At 42.8% G+C, this 15,658-nt stretch overlaps 1 pseudogene; it reads right to left on the bottom strand.

The window, feature by feature from the left end:
- The window catches only part of LOC140411379 (NACHT, LRR and PYD domains-containing protein 3-like), a 93,997-nt pseudogene that overhangs the window by 38,352 nt on the left and 39,987 nt on the right, over window positions 1-15,658 (bottom strand).

Here is a 15,658-nt window from a genome sequence, read left to right as displayed (position 1 = left end):
AAATTCTGATGGCTGAGAATAGAACCTGGGAAGCAGCAATGCTCACCACAGCACCACCATCGCTGGCTGACAAATGTGTTTGGACTATTTGTCTGTATTTTGGACTTTTCCTTGTTAGTTTCTGGTATTTTTAATAACATCACCAGGAATGCATTCCGGGTGCATCGAACACAATATTGATTCACCTGGTCTTGGACTGAAGAGACAGTCTGATACTTGCAACGGTTGATACGATGTAAATGGACGTCCTTGAAATTCACAAAGCCATTCGGTAGAGATAGAGCGCAATTGACATTGTAATATCACGACTCAGACCGAGGTATTTTAATATTCCACTCCCTGGTCAATGATGCATGCCCCATTTTGTAGCTGTTGTTTAGGAATCTGTCTGTCCCGCTACAATGACTGAATATTAACACGTTTTCCATCGTGCAACGCCTTTGCAAATAGCGTGCAATCTTGGGACAAAGATTACGAAAGCACAAGAATTACTATAACGCTGTTTTGGATTGCTGTATGTTAACCCCAGTTCTGTGTGGTGCAATTGAGGAGCGATGTGTCGATATTGAAAGACAAAGTCACCATCGTCCCAGGGGACAATGGGTGGATTTCCCTTTTCAGGGGGAGAGCTGGCTGGCGGTGATTTAACTTGAGGATCATCCTATATCAGCCTGTATGGGAATGCTGCTGGCTTTTGATTTGCACCATGAACCAAATATCTAGCCAAGTGAGCTAAACCGGCCACCGATATTAGAAAGAATGCAAGTAAAAGAATCAGAAATCGAGGAACATTAGCCATAAAGGTAGATTGGATAAGTTGGGACTATCCATCTCGGAGAAGAGAAGATTAAGTGGAGATTTGATTGAGGTTAGCAACATCAGGGGCCGTCTGGATAGAGTGGATAATGAGAATCTTCTGGAAGGATTGAGAAAAAGAGTGCACAGATTTAACCTAATTAACGAAAGAAGCAAAGCCGACTTGCGCAGAAACATTTCTGCACAAATTATAAACTAGAATGCATCACCTGCAGTGTAGTGACTGCAACTTCAATCATGACTTTCAAAAGAGGAACTTCTGGTGACGGGGATGCACAAACGTTGGTTTTCCTCCTGGAAACATGAAATTAGGCACTTTTAGTCAAAATAAAGACCGCTAAATCTTGGAAGAAACCCCACCCTCCTCCAACACTAGTACAATGAACGAGGCACCCTACTGAGTATGTGGCACAAGTGATGGGAAAACTTGTTCGAGGGGACAGCTACCCAAGCCCCCAGTTGTGTTCACAATTGAATCGCAATTGAGAACACTCTAGCTTCCTACTCTTTCCATTTAACTGTAGTCCCACGTCTCTGGTATTATTATAGTAAATCGCCTCGACAACATATCTAATACTTTGATATATATCCTCATAGATCTCATAGAATATTCGGTGAAGAAGGCCATTCGGCCGATCGAGCCTTCACCGGCCTTTGGAAAGAGCACCCTACCGAAGCCCACACCTCCACCCAATCCCCGTAACCAGCAACCCAACCTAACCTTTTTTGGACACTAAGGACAAATTAGCATGGCCAATCCATCTAACCTCCGCATCTTTGGACTGGGAGGAGACCAGAGAACCCGGATGGAACGCAGGCAGACACGGGGAGAGCGTGCAGATTCCGCAGAAAGTGACCCAAGCCGCGAAATTAACCTGAGACCATGGAGCTGTGAAACAACTGTGCTAACCACTGTGCCACAGCACTGCCCCTCCTATGTGTGATGACCGGAATGGGTGATAATACTCCAGCTGGGCTCTGATCAGTCATTCAGAAAGATTCAGCATACCTCCCTTCGCCTCGTATGTCAGTCGCGTTTCTGGATTCTAACTCAGTGTGGGCTCTGAACTTTGAATCCAGCGAATTTGACATTGCTGACGTTTTCTGACTCTGCCTGTCAATGATACGCATTCGGTAGCCACACACAATTTACCTCGCACGGATTTCAACACTAAGTCGGATGTCAATCGTGTTTGCCGTTGTTGATAAAAAATCATTTTTTGCGTGGTCACCTAATTGAACCCCGATCGAATGGTTGGTAAATGAGCATATTAACCACTCTGTTACCGAGGCCCTATGCTAACAACGAGCGGCTAGTTATCAACCTATACTGATTAATGAATGCTGCAATCCATCATTCATGATATTGTGGATCATGAGTTGAATAACTTGCAGATTGGAATTGAAGCACAGTCAATATAATTAGGGACGGCATCCTGTCATTCTTGCTGATATGTCACTGCGAAATAATAGAAGGAAGGTCTGAGATCCTGCAGTCCCAGAGTTCATGAGTCATTTTGTTTCTTTCTCCACATGTGATGCCAGATGATCTGAAATTTCCAGCATCTTTAATTTGATTTGGAACTTCCCTGCAGTGATCAAGTAGTTTTCAAATACTTTGAGTGGAGAATTTCGCATTCTTCTTTGCTGACTGAATGCGCACAAACTGAACGTTTGGTTTTGAAAATTTTAAACTTGAGGTCACAAGCGAGCTCTCGGGATTTTTAATTCCTTCAGATCAGCCTTGAGTGTTGCCATCTTTAGAAAGCTGTTCAGCAACAATTCCATCCGGTTAGTGGTTAGCACTGGTGCCTCGCGGCGCCGAAGACCTCGGTTAGATCCCTTCTCCGTGCCTGCCTGCGTCTCACCCTCACAAACCAAAATGTGTAGGGTATGTAGATTGGCCATGTTGCTCCTTAGTTCAAAAAAGTATTTGGGTACTCTAAATTTATTTTAAAAACAACTACGTCCTCCTTTAAATGCAAGTTGAGTTCTGTGGAAGAATTAACATTTGAAGCTTTCTTTAAAATAAAGAAGAACCACATTTGGGTTCAAGTCCAAAGGCTGAACCACTCGACCAACACAGTGACATACCTGCATCGGCTTACAACTTGAAATCCATTCGGTAAGCTAAACGTTGGGAGTTCATATTGCTGGAACCGAGAATGGAAAATAATTTAAATATGGGCAGGGCAAGCAACCTATGATCAGGGAAAAATTAACCCTTAGGTCAATAACCTTTCATTAAACTATAAATTATAATTTCGCTGGCCCCGTGCGTTTAGCCTCGGCAATGATCCATTGTTACTTAAAATATGGTTGAGTGTTGGCCTTAATGAGCTGCTCCATCAGCCTGCTGGTAAAAATCCTTCAGATGGTAGTGTTCGTGAGTTTGGAATTTGCTGACGAAGTAACCTTGATGTGTTCCTGCAGATTATCTTTTAGATGGTACAGACGGCTGCACAAATGCTCATGTGTGGTGGTGGGGAATGACGCGATTGTTCCTGGATGCGGGAATGAATAACGTTTCTCCTGGATGATGTTGAACTCATTGACTGTCGTTGGAGCTGCACTCACACACATATGTGGAGAGCATTCGATCCACCCTAACTTATTCCTTGTGGATGGCTTTGTGGCGTAAGGAGAGGATTTACTTGTTGCAGGATTCCTAACCTATGACCTCCTCTTACAGCCATTGTAGTTAAGGCACAGTGTTGCCCAAGTTTGAGGCACATCAATAAAACATCACATTCCCATTTGTATACCTGCACCTACAGTTGGCCAATTGGTTTAACAAACACCATGTCTAATCATGCATGCAATGTTTTCCTAATTTAGACCAACTTCCTGATTTTCTGGTTAATTGCATCCTTCCATCAGGGATGCACGTTGGCATTTCAGTCCCAGAACTTTGCTAAATCAGATGATTTAATCTGCTGCACTTAGTTTGATGCCTGAACAAGACGATTCTAATCACAGGGGCTGCTTTAGCACAGTGGGCTAAACAGCTGACTTGTAATGCAGAACAAGGCCAGCAGCGCGGGATCAATACCCTGCCTCCTCGAACAGGCGCCGGAATGTGGCGACGAGGGGCTTTTCACAGTAACTTCATTGAAGCCTACTTGTGACAATAAGCTATTATTATTATTAGGAAGTGTTTTATAAGTACCATATTCGAGGTTGTTCCTGGTACGTGGTGCAGGATGAGTTTTCGTGATGTTTTGTTTTGATGATGGTGTCCGGTTTGGAACCACAAGTCTAATGGTGGAGAACTCCTGCCCACCTCTCACTTAATTCCCACAAAATTGCTCACTATTTCTTTTACCAATGATATATTGTTTCACCCATAATTTCTGCAGCTAGTTTTTCGTGCCAAATGTTGTCTTCTGGTTCCCATTCTTCTGCCCAGATGGTTTATATCGTCCCCAATGAACGGAAGAAAGAACATAGAGCAAAAGCAAAGCACATAGAACAAATAACACAGAAAGAAATAACAAAGAACAATACAGCACAGGAACAGGCCATTCCGCCCTCCACGCCTGCGCCGACCATGGTACCTGCCTAAACTAAAACCGGATGCACTAATGGAGGCCTATCCTTCTATTCCCACCCTATGCATATATTTGTCAAGGTGCTCCTTAAATGACCTCCACCACCTCGCCTGGCAGCCCGTTCCATATATTTCCCACCCTCTGTGTAAAAGACCTGCCTCGCACATCTTTTCTAAACTTTTCCCCACGCACTTTAACCATATGTCCCCGAGTACTAGACTCTCTGAACCGAGGAAAGAGCATCTGACTATCCACTCTCTCCATGCCACTCATAATCATGTCAACCTCTATCAGGTCGCTTCTCAACTTTTGTTTTTCCAGAGAGAACAGACCGAGTTTGTCTAACCGCTCCTCATAGCTAATGAACTCCATACCAGGGAACATCCTAGTAAACCGTTTCTGTACACTCTCCAAAGCATCCATATCCTTCTGGAAGTATGGAGACCAGATCCAGGAATCTAATGAGCTGCTTCCTGACCCATCTGGTCAATCACGTTATCAGCTGCAGTATTTCTATTCTCACTCGCACATGCCATTGTCATGTGAGACATAGCATGACATTTAGGACATGGATGTTTAAGCAATGTACCTTTAAGAAAACAGCGATGTCATAGAGCGGGTGGAGCTCAGCTCAGGTCAGCCATTTTGCAGTTTAGTTTTTGTTTTGCAGTTTGAATGTGCCTGGCTGGTTTTGCTGAGAGCAGTTTAAAAGAAGAAAGCTAGTTTTTGAGACAGCAGCTTGAGAAGTTCTGTTTTGCAGTGATCTGCTTAGAAGGGAGAAAGCCAGGTTTGTGAAAGCAGTGTGGGTGTGTCTATGAGTTTACAGAGAGCTGTATGTAGAAAGAAAGGTGCTAGAGCTGAAGTCACCCAAGCTAATATATCTCTGCCATTCTACAGAATATATATACATCCTTTCACCTGATGTGATAGTGTCTAAAGGTGTTAAGTCTCTTGGAAGTTTGAAGGAACATTTTAAGGAGTTATTTACTGTTGCAATATTTTCTGAGTTATCGTTGAAGTATGGGGTGTTAAGAGATCTAATGGTTACTTAAGATGTTAAGTTGAGTTCATGGAATAAACAGTGTTCTGTGTTTAAAAACCCACGTGGCCATAATTGTAATGGCACACCTCGGGAAAAAGCCGTCTGCTGGGAAAAGCAACACAACCATTAAAGGGGGAGGTTGGCTGAACTCCATGATACATTTTGGGGTTCTGAAAACGCCTCGCCCATAACAATTGGGGACTTGAGGGGGATAAAATTCTATCTATTGAATTGGCTTTTGTGAACTTAAAGACAGTGAAGGATTGCTGCTTTTCCGGTGTGGTATTTCATTTTAAGTGGGGAGAGTGTTGTGAACAATGGCTCTTTCAGAGGCGCAGGAGATTTTGGGGGTGGAGAATGTCACACGTAGTACCATACGGACAGAACTGAAAAGCAGACTGTTCGATCTGGCAAGAAGATTGCACTTAACATTACCTGACAAAATGCAAAAATATGAGGTAATTATGGCAGTGGTTAAGCATTTAAAGTTGCCTGAGATACAGTTTGACGCATTGGAAATTGCAAAAATTCAGTTGCATTAAACAAATGGAACATGGGAAAGAACTAAAGCGGCTGGCATACGAGAGCGAGAGAGAGGAAAAAGATAGAGAGAGAGAAAAGGACAGAAAAGAAAGGAGAAAAGAAAGAATAGCCCTAGCAGAACAAAAAAAGAAAAGAAAGGGAGATATAGATCAGGGAAAAAGATAAAGAGAGGGAATTTGAACTTCAGAAAATGGCCATGAAGCATGACAATCAGTTAAAATTGGCAGACATAAAGGGAAACGTACAGTTGGATGATAGTGATGAGGATAGTGAGAAAGAGAGTCATAGTCGAAGACGTGGTGAGGATATATTTAAATATGTGCAAGCATTGCCAAGGTTTGACGAGAAGCAAGTGGTAGCCTTTTCATTTCATTTGAGAAGGTAGCTAAACAAATGAAATAGCCACAGGCCATGTGGGTGTTACTGATTCAAGCAAAACTAGTAGGTAGAGCTTGTGAAGTGTCTGCATCACTACCGGAGGAGGTATCTGGAACATATGAGGAGGTGAAGAAATCCATCTTAAGTGCACATGAGCTAGTGCCTGAAGCTTACAGACAAAGGTTTAGAAATTTAAGGAAAGAATTTGGTCAAACATACATGGCGTTAGAAAGGCTTAAACAGAGTAATTTTGATTGGGGAATAAGAGCTTTGAAAATAGACCAAAAATATGAAGCTCTCAGAGAAATTATACTTTTTGAGGAGTTTAAAAATTCAATTCCTGATGGAATGAGAACTCATGCGGAAGAACAGAGGGTTAAAACTGCGAGATAGCAATGGAAATGGCGGATGATTATGAATTAGTTCATAAATCAAAGATTGGTTTCCGACATCAGTTTCAGCCGGTGAGGGATAGAAACTGGGGACATGAGAAATACTCAAGTGGTAAAGGTAAAGGTGATCTGATGGGAGACAATAAAGAGAGTGTACCTCAGATTAAAAAAGAAATCCAGGAGGGTGGAAAAGACATGAAGAGTTTCAAATGTTTTCATTGAGATAAACTAGGCCGTGTGAAGTCACAGTGTTGGTGGTTGAAGAAAAGCACTGGGAAGGCAGATGTGGTAAAACAGGATAAGACATGGGGTTTGTTAGAATGGGAAAGGGAAGCGAAGGAGGTGCAAACGATTGTACAGCCTGTTCAAGAAGTAATTGTTATGAAGGTGCAAGGTGTCTTTGAAGAATTTACTTGTGTGGGTAAAGCTTACTCATGTGTATCAGGAGGAGCAGGTAAAGAAGTCACAATTTTAAGAGATACAGGGGCTAGTCAATCTTTAACGATAAGAGATGAGAAATTACGTAGTTTGGGAAGAATGTTGCCAAAAAAGGTGGTGACATGTGGAATTCAGAGTGAGAGGAGTAGTGTTCCATTATATAAGCTAAGGTTGGAAAGTCCAGTGAAGAGTGGTAAAGTGGTAGTAGGGGTAATAGATACACTATCTTGTCCAGGAATACAGTTTATCTTGGGTAATGATATAGTTGGATCGCAGGTGGGAGTGATGCCTACTGTGGTTGATAAGCCAGTGTAAAATCAGACAACTGAAGGGTAGAAGGACGAATATCCTGGGATTTTTTCGGATTGTGTAGTAACAAGATCACAAAGTCAAAGGTTAAGGCAAGAGGAGAAATCAAAGAGTGAAGATGAAGTTGAAGTGCAATTATCAGAAACGAATTTTGATCAGATGGTTGAAAAGAATAAGAACAGGTGGAGGATGAGGCGGATATTTTTAGTTCAGGAGAATTGGCGGAGTTACAACAGAAGATATAGAAATAAAACGGATATATCAGAAAGCATATATGGAAGAGGAATCTGAGAGTATACTAGAGTGTTATTGCCGTAAAAGTGATGTCTTGATAAGAAAATGGAGACCTGTAAATACGCAGGCATATGAAAAGTGGGCAGAGGTTCATCAAGTAGTATTGCCGGTAGGGGATAGGAAGGAGTGTTGCGAGTTGCACATGAGGTACCAGTTGGAGGTCATTTGGGAATAAGGAAAACTCAAGCTAAAACCCAGAAATATTTTTATTGGCCTGGATTACATAAAGATGTAGTTACATTTTGTCAATCATGTCACACATGTCAAATGATAGGGAAACCTCAAGCAGTGATAAAACCAGCGCCCTTAAAACCCATTCCAGCATTTGAGGAACCTTTTACGAGGGTCCTAATTGATTGTGTAGGACCGCTTCCTCAAAAAAAAAGTGGGAATCAATATTTTTGACTATAATGGATGTGTCTACTAGGCTTCCAGAGGCCATTCCAGTACGTAATATTACAGCTAAAAGGATTGTGGAGGAATTAGTTAAATTCTTTACTGGATATGGTATACCTACAGAAATTCAATCGGATCAAGGATCAAATTGTACTTCAAAGCTATTCAAAGCAGTTATGGATAGCTTAGGAATAAAACAATTTAAATCAACTGCGTACCATCCAGAAACGCAGGGAGCGTTAGAAAGGTGGCATCAGACATTAAAGACAATGTTGAGGGCGTATTGTCAAGATTATCCAGAGGATTGTGATAAAGGAATCCCATTCGTATTGTTTGCAATTCGGGGTGCACCCAATCAGTCTACCAAATGTAGTCCTTTGAACTAGTTTTTGGCCATGAGGTACGAGGACCACTTAAATTGATTAAGGAAAAGTTGGTGGGTGAGAAATCGGAAATTACACAAATGGATTACGTGTCAAATTTTAAGGAACGATTAAATAGAGCAGGTGAATTGACTAGACAACATTTGAAAGTTGCACAAAATGTGATGAAACGGGTAGCGGACAAGAAATCCGAAGTTCGTAGTTTTGCCAGTGGGGATAAAGCTTTAATGTTGTTACCAGTGGTAGGCGAGCCTTTAAAAGCTCGGTTTTGTGGACCGTATCAGATTGAAAGGAAATTAAATGAGGTGAATCATGTGGTAAAAGCACCAGATAGAAGGAAGACTCACCGAGTGTGCCATGTGAATATGCTTAAAAGGTACTTTGAAAGTAAAGGAGAGAACAATTAGGTTTTAATTATTCTAACTCGAAGTGACGAACCAAATGCAGATGACTGTGAATTTGACATACCTCAAATTAAATTGGAAAATGAGGATGTTCTTAGAAATTGGGATGAATTATTAAGTTACCTTCCAGAGGAAAAACGAACTGACCTGAAAGAGTTATTGATATCACATGGGCAAGTTTGTAAAGATAAATTGGTAAGTACTAAAATGGCTATACATGATGTAGATGTGGGAAATGCTGTTCCTATCAAACAACATCCATATAGACGTAATCCTTTAAAATTGGCAAAGGTTAACAGAGAGATTGAGAGCATGCTTAAAAATGGCATAATTCAAGTGGGTTGCGGCCAACGGAGCTCAGCCATAGTGATGGTACCTAAACCAGACGATACCCAACGGTTGTGTGTGGACTATCGAAATGCAGTTACAAGAACGGACTCTTACCCTATCCCACGTTTGAAGGATTCCAATGTGAAAGTGGGACAATTTGCTTTTATTTCCAACTTCCAGACATGGAAAGAACATTTCAAACATCGTATGGAGTTCTTCGATCGACTTCAGGAGATGAGTTTGGTGATAAGACGAGCCGAAAGTGAATTTGGAGAAGCCCGAATCACTTTCCTTGCGGAGTTGCCGATGCCCTGAAGACGAAGGGAAAGGATGCGATTTCTTAGCATGAGTGGATTTGATCGAACATTTGTGCAAAGGTTTAGTGGCATGATTACTCCACTGTTGGACTTGCTAAAGAAACGTCAAAAGTTTCAATGGCCAGCGGACTTCCAACAGGCATTTGAGTGCCTGAAAGCCGTGGTATCCAATCTTCCTGTATTGGAGAATTGCAAGGGGCTCTGTGGTCAGATTGAACTAAAGTATCTGATTCTAAAGTGAAATGCCGAGCAGTAGAGGAATGGATGGATCGTGCAGAGACTTTCTTGTTCAACGAGACTGTCAATCGAGAAGGATTTCGGTAGGAGGACGAAGATAAAAAAAAATGGACTATATTATTCTACCTGTTTGCGTGTGTTGTTTTTTTTAAAAACGAATAGGTATATTTACCGTGGGCATTTCTTAGTGTGTGGTGCAAAAGTGAAAAATCAAACCACCTTGAAGTTGATGGTTTATTTTTTTCTTGGGGGAGGTGTCGTCTGAGAGTACCTTTAAGAAATGGATATTTAAGCAATGTACTTTTAAGAAAACAGTGATGTCAGAGAGTGGGTGGAGCTGAGCTCAGTTCAGCTATTTTGTCGTTTCAGTTTCAAAAAGAGCTTGGGTGTGTGTCTGTGTTTGCAGTGAACTGGTTCTGCTGTGATCTCCGCCATGAAAGACTATCTCTGGATCATTTGGGTAATTTAAACTCATAATAGCAAAGGCTTTAACCTGATGTGTTTCTGTTTAAAGGTGTTAAGTCTCATGGATGTTGAAAGGAATAATTGAAGGATCATTTAGTGTTGTAATATTTTCGTGGTTATCTTTGAAGTAAGGTGTGTTAAGAGATTCAATGTTTATTTAAGAGGTTAAGTTGAGTTCATGGAATAAACATTGTTTTGTGTTTAAAAACCCACGTGTCCATAATTGTAATATCACAGCTGGAGAACAAGCTGTGTGCTTGGAAAAGCAACAATAGCATTACAGGGGGAGGTTGGTTGAACTCCATGATACATTTTGGGGTTCTGAAAACATCTCGCCCATAACAGGCCCCTCGAGCCTGCTCCGCCATTCAATGAGATCATGGCTGATCTTTTGTGGACTCAGCTCCACTTTCCGGCCCGAACACCCTTTATCCCTTAATTCTTCAAAAAACTCTCCATCTTTATCTTAAAAACGTTTAATGAAGGAGCCCTAACTGCGTCACTGGGCAAGGAATTCCACAACCCTTTGGTTGAATATGTTTCTCCTAGGGAGCAAGGAGCCTTGTGATTAATGCTGGTCACCTCTCTTCAGCAAACACGTGACAGAAGTTGCTTACTGGGAGGTTTTCAAGGATGAAATTGTTCAGTTATGAGGAATGGTTAGGGAAGTTCTGGTCGCAGACATTAGGACATAGAAGATGTGAAGATAACTGGATAGTGGATTTCCAGATGATGCAAGGTTTGGCGAGAGTAAACAGGAAAAATATCCCCTCTGTGTATAAGTCACTAACTGGAGGTCGTGGATTCTAGTCATTGACAGAACATAAATAGAGGACGGAAGTAGAGACATCATTTTCACTCTGTGTTTGTGGGAACTGGAAAGCTCCACCTGAAAAGATGGTAGCACATAATTTCAATAATAATGTTAAAAATGGACTAGAAAAGTATTTGAAGACGAGTGTCTAGCCGACACACAATAAAGAAAATCAACAATCTAGGAATAAACAAAAACCAACGTACACAGGTAAAAGCACAGACTCACAGACCACCATGCAAAAATGCGCACACACATATGTAATTGCACATAGAATGACTTAGACAAAGGGAGAGATGGCCAGAACGACGTTTGTCACTAATTTGGTGGATTTTGCTGGAACTATAACTGACATTATGTCAATGATAATCCGGGTCAACTGCTTGGAAGTCAGTTATGCTCATGACCATAGCACCATCGCTAAAATGTGCATCTTCGATATAGCAAAATAATCCTGGGCAGTTACCAAGAAGCTTACCATTAAAAATATAACAAATGTGATGCTGAATCACAGAGGAGATATTAGGTGAGGTGAGAAAAGCTCGACCCATCGATTCTGCACCGCTGCATGGAAAACATCTGATCTGCCAATCCTAAACCCATTTACCAGCACGTGGACATAGCCGCGAATGTCAAGACACGCCAAGTGCTCATCCAGGCACTTATGAAAGGCCGCGAGGCAACCCGCATCTACCTCCCTCCCAGGCACTGCGTTGCAGACCGTAAATACCTTCTGGGTAAAACAGCTTTATCTCAATTCCTCCTGAACCTCCTGCCCCTCACTTTGGACGTGTGTCCCCTCGTAACTGACCCCTAAACTAAGGAAACAGCTGTTCCCTATCCACCCGGTCCATGCCGCCCATAATCTTGTACACCTCGATTAGGCCGCCCCTCAGTCTGCTCCAGCGAAAACAACCCAGGCCTATCCAACCTCTATTCATAACTTAAATGTTCCATCCCAGGCAACATGTTGGTGAATCGCCTCAGCTCCCCCTCCAGTGCAATCACAACCTTCGGGGCAGCAGTCAGTGCAGGCCAGCATCACAAGAATCAGCGTTGATTGTCCCAAAACCCACACAGCAACAGGATTATGCTGCACAGAAGGAGGCCATTCTGTCCACCTTTTCCGCGCGGTCACTCTGAAATAAATTTTCAATTGGCCCCACTTCTCTTTCCTTTCGGGGGAAATAGTGGAAGCAGATATGATAGTTACTTTTACGGGGCACCTTGACAAATACATGAATAGGATGAGAATAGAGGGTTATGGTCCCCAGAAGGGTATGGGGTTTTTGTTCAGGCGGGCAGCACGGTCGGTGCAGGCTGGAGGGTCGAAGGGCCTGCTCCTGTGCTGTAATTTCCTTTGCTCTTTTCTATTCTTACGGTCAGAAAGATGGGAATATATAATGGGCAACAAAGAAATGGTTTCCGAACTGTTTTGTTCAAGGAGCAGCCACATAGGAAGTGTAAGGAACAAACGATGTATGACAATAACACAAGCACTCTAAGTACATTGGTCCCAGAAGGGACCACCTGTGCCCAGCCTACACTCGGGCTGGTGTTTGTATATCCTGATTTGCTATCCCGCTGATTAGAGAGCGCCATCCGCTCAGCAGAGAAGCTTGTGTTCCACGAGACTCACGGGGAGCATAATCAGCCCGGTCCCATAGGTCTTGTCCAAGTAACAAACCAGCTAAGTCCATAAATTGGTTCTGACTTCACAAAGGAGGGGCGACTAACCTACTGGAAACGTTGGGAAACATTGGGTTCAGTGCGAGGGAGGAAACAGAGTAAATCAGTATTAGTAGGCAAATGGTGTGGGGGAAATTGATGGGATTGAAAGCCCAGGACCTGATAATGTACATCCCAGAGTACTTATGGAATTGGCCCTTGAATTAATGGATGCATTGTTGGTCATCTTGCAAGATTCCGCATACTCTGAAACATTTCCCACAATTGGAGGATAGCTAATGTAACACCATGATTTAAAAAGACAGGTATCGAGCAGCACGGTGGCACAGTGGTTCGTGCTGCTGCTTCCCAACGCTGAGGTCCCAGGTTCGAGTCTGAGTTAATGATCCGTGTTGAGTGTGCACGCTCTCCTCGTGTTTGCATGGGTTTCGCGTCCTAAACCCAAAAGATGTGCATGGTAGGTGAATTGCCACACTGAATTGGGAACTTATAATTTTAAAGAAATAGAAAGGAAGGGACAAAGAAAATATGGAATTATGGGCCAGTGAGCCTGACGTCACTTGTGGGAAAAATGCCAGAGTCCATTATAAAATATTTAATAGCACAGCACGTGGTTAAACAAAGCCAGGATTGGAGGAAGTCAGCATGGATTTAAGAAAGGGAAATCATGCTCGACAAATATATTAGAATTCTTTGAAGTTGTAACTGGTAGAATTGATGAAGGTAGGGGGCAGTAGGTGTAATTTAATTGGACTTTCAGAAAGCTTTCGACAAAGTCCCACATGAGAGATTAGCGTGTTAGATTAAAGAGCGTGCGATTGGATAGTGTGTTGAGATGCATAGATAATTGGTCCACATACAGGAACGTGTAGGGATAAACGGGTCTTTTTCCATATGGAATGCATGAACATAGAACATACAGTGCAGAAGAAGGCCATTCTGCCCATTGAGTCTGCCCGGACACACTTAAGCCCTCACTTCCACCCTATCCCCGTAACCCAATAACCCCTCCTAACCTTTTTTTATTGGTCACTAAGGGCAATTTATCGTGGCCAATCCTTCTAACCTGCACGTCCTTGGACTGTGTGGAAACCGGAGCACCCGGAGGAAACCCGCGCAGACATGGGGACAACGTGCAGACCCCTCATAGACAGTCACCCAGCGGGGAATCGAACCTGGGACCCTGGCACTGTGAAGTCACAGCGCTATCCATTTGTGCTACCGTGCTGACTTGTGGGGTCCCACAGGAATCAATATGGACCCCAGCTATTCACAATGCGTATTAATGATTGAGATGAGGGAACTAAATGTAATATCTCAAAATTTGCTGATGACAAATAGCTGGCGATAGGGTGAGCCAGGAGGAGGATGCAGACATGCGTTATTGTAACTTGGACAAGTTGAGTGAGTGAGCAAATGCATGGCAGATGCAGTATACTGTGGATACGTGTGAAGGTATCCACTTCGATAGCAAAAACAGGAAGACAAATTATTATCTAAATGGCTATAGCGTGAGAGGGGGCGTGATCGTTCAGCAGTTGCTGAAAGTAAAGTAAGCAAGCAAATGCAGCAGGTGGTGAAGGAAATTATATATTGGCATTCATATCGAGAGGATTCGAGTACAGGAACAGGGTTGGCTTGCTGTAAATATACAGGGCCCTGGCGAGACTGCACCAAGAATATTGTGCGCAATTTTGGTCTCCTTACGTGAAGAAGGATGTTTGTTTTGGAGTGCAGCGTCGTATACCAAACTGAATCCTGCGATTATGGGACTGTTTAGAAGGGGGTAGATGCGGGGGGAGGGGGGGGGGGGGTCTCTAAGACATCTAAAAAATTCTAACAGCAGCAAAAAGGGTAGATGCACTAAGTATGTTCCCGATGGTGGGGGAACTCCAGAACAAGGTTCACAGTCTGAAAAAACGGGATAAACCATTTCGGACTAAGATTAGGAAACATTTATTTACTCAGAGAGTAGTAAGCCTGTGAAATTCTCTATCAGAGAAAGCAATTGGGCCAAACCTTGTATTGCTTTTAAGAGTGGGTTAGATATAGCTTTGCAGCTAAAGGGATCAAAGGATATTTGGGAAATCGGAACATGTTACTCCATTTGATGATCAACCATAATCATCAACGTGAGCAGCACGGTAGCACAGTGGTTAGCACAGTTGCTTCACAGCTCCAGGGTCTCAGGTTCGATTCCATGCTTGGGTCACCGTCTGTACGGATATTCTCCCTGTGTCTGCGTGGGTTTTCTTCGCTGCTCTGCCTTCCTCCCACAATCCAAAGATGTGCAGGATAGGTGAATTGGCGATGCTACATTGCCTTTAGAGTCCAAAAAGATTAGTCGGAGTTACTGGGTTATGGGGATAGATTGGAAGTGTGGGCCTAAATGGGGTGGGCCTATATACAGGTGGCTCTGCACTGTTGGATGGTCAGTATGGAGGGAGTGCTATACAGTCAATATGGGAACCTTAAGGGAGTGATACACTGTCAGAGAGTTAATATTGAGAGAGTACTGTTCTACCAGAGGATTATTACTGAGGGAGTGTAGTGAGATAGGAGACGGGTTGGTTTTAATCTCCCATAACTCCTGAGTTCCGGGAAGGTCCCGTAAGATTGGAAGATAACAAATATAACTCCATTATTCAGAAATGGATGTAGACAGAAAGTGGAAAATACAGGTCAGTTAGCTTAAGATCTATCATTCGGGAAATATTGGAAAGTATTGTTCAAGAAGTCATAGCAAGGCACTTGGATAAGCTCACGGTAATTAGGCAGACTCAACCGGGTTTTATGTAAAAGAAATCACGTTTAACCTCAGGTTGGCATGATTTACCAAGTGGTGTGTCACTGGGGTCAG

This window comes from Scyliorhinus torazame, chromosome 4 (genome assembly GCF_047496885.1).
Source record: "Scyliorhinus torazame isolate Kashiwa2021f chromosome 4, sScyTor2.1, whole genome shotgun sequence".
NCBI classification, from domain to species: domain Eukaryota; kingdom Metazoa; phylum Chordata; class Chondrichthyes; order Carcharhiniformes; family Scyliorhinidae; genus Scyliorhinus; species Scyliorhinus torazame.
Note: the sequence above shows the minus strand (reverse complement) of the source record. Positions and strands in the feature narration are given on the sequence as shown.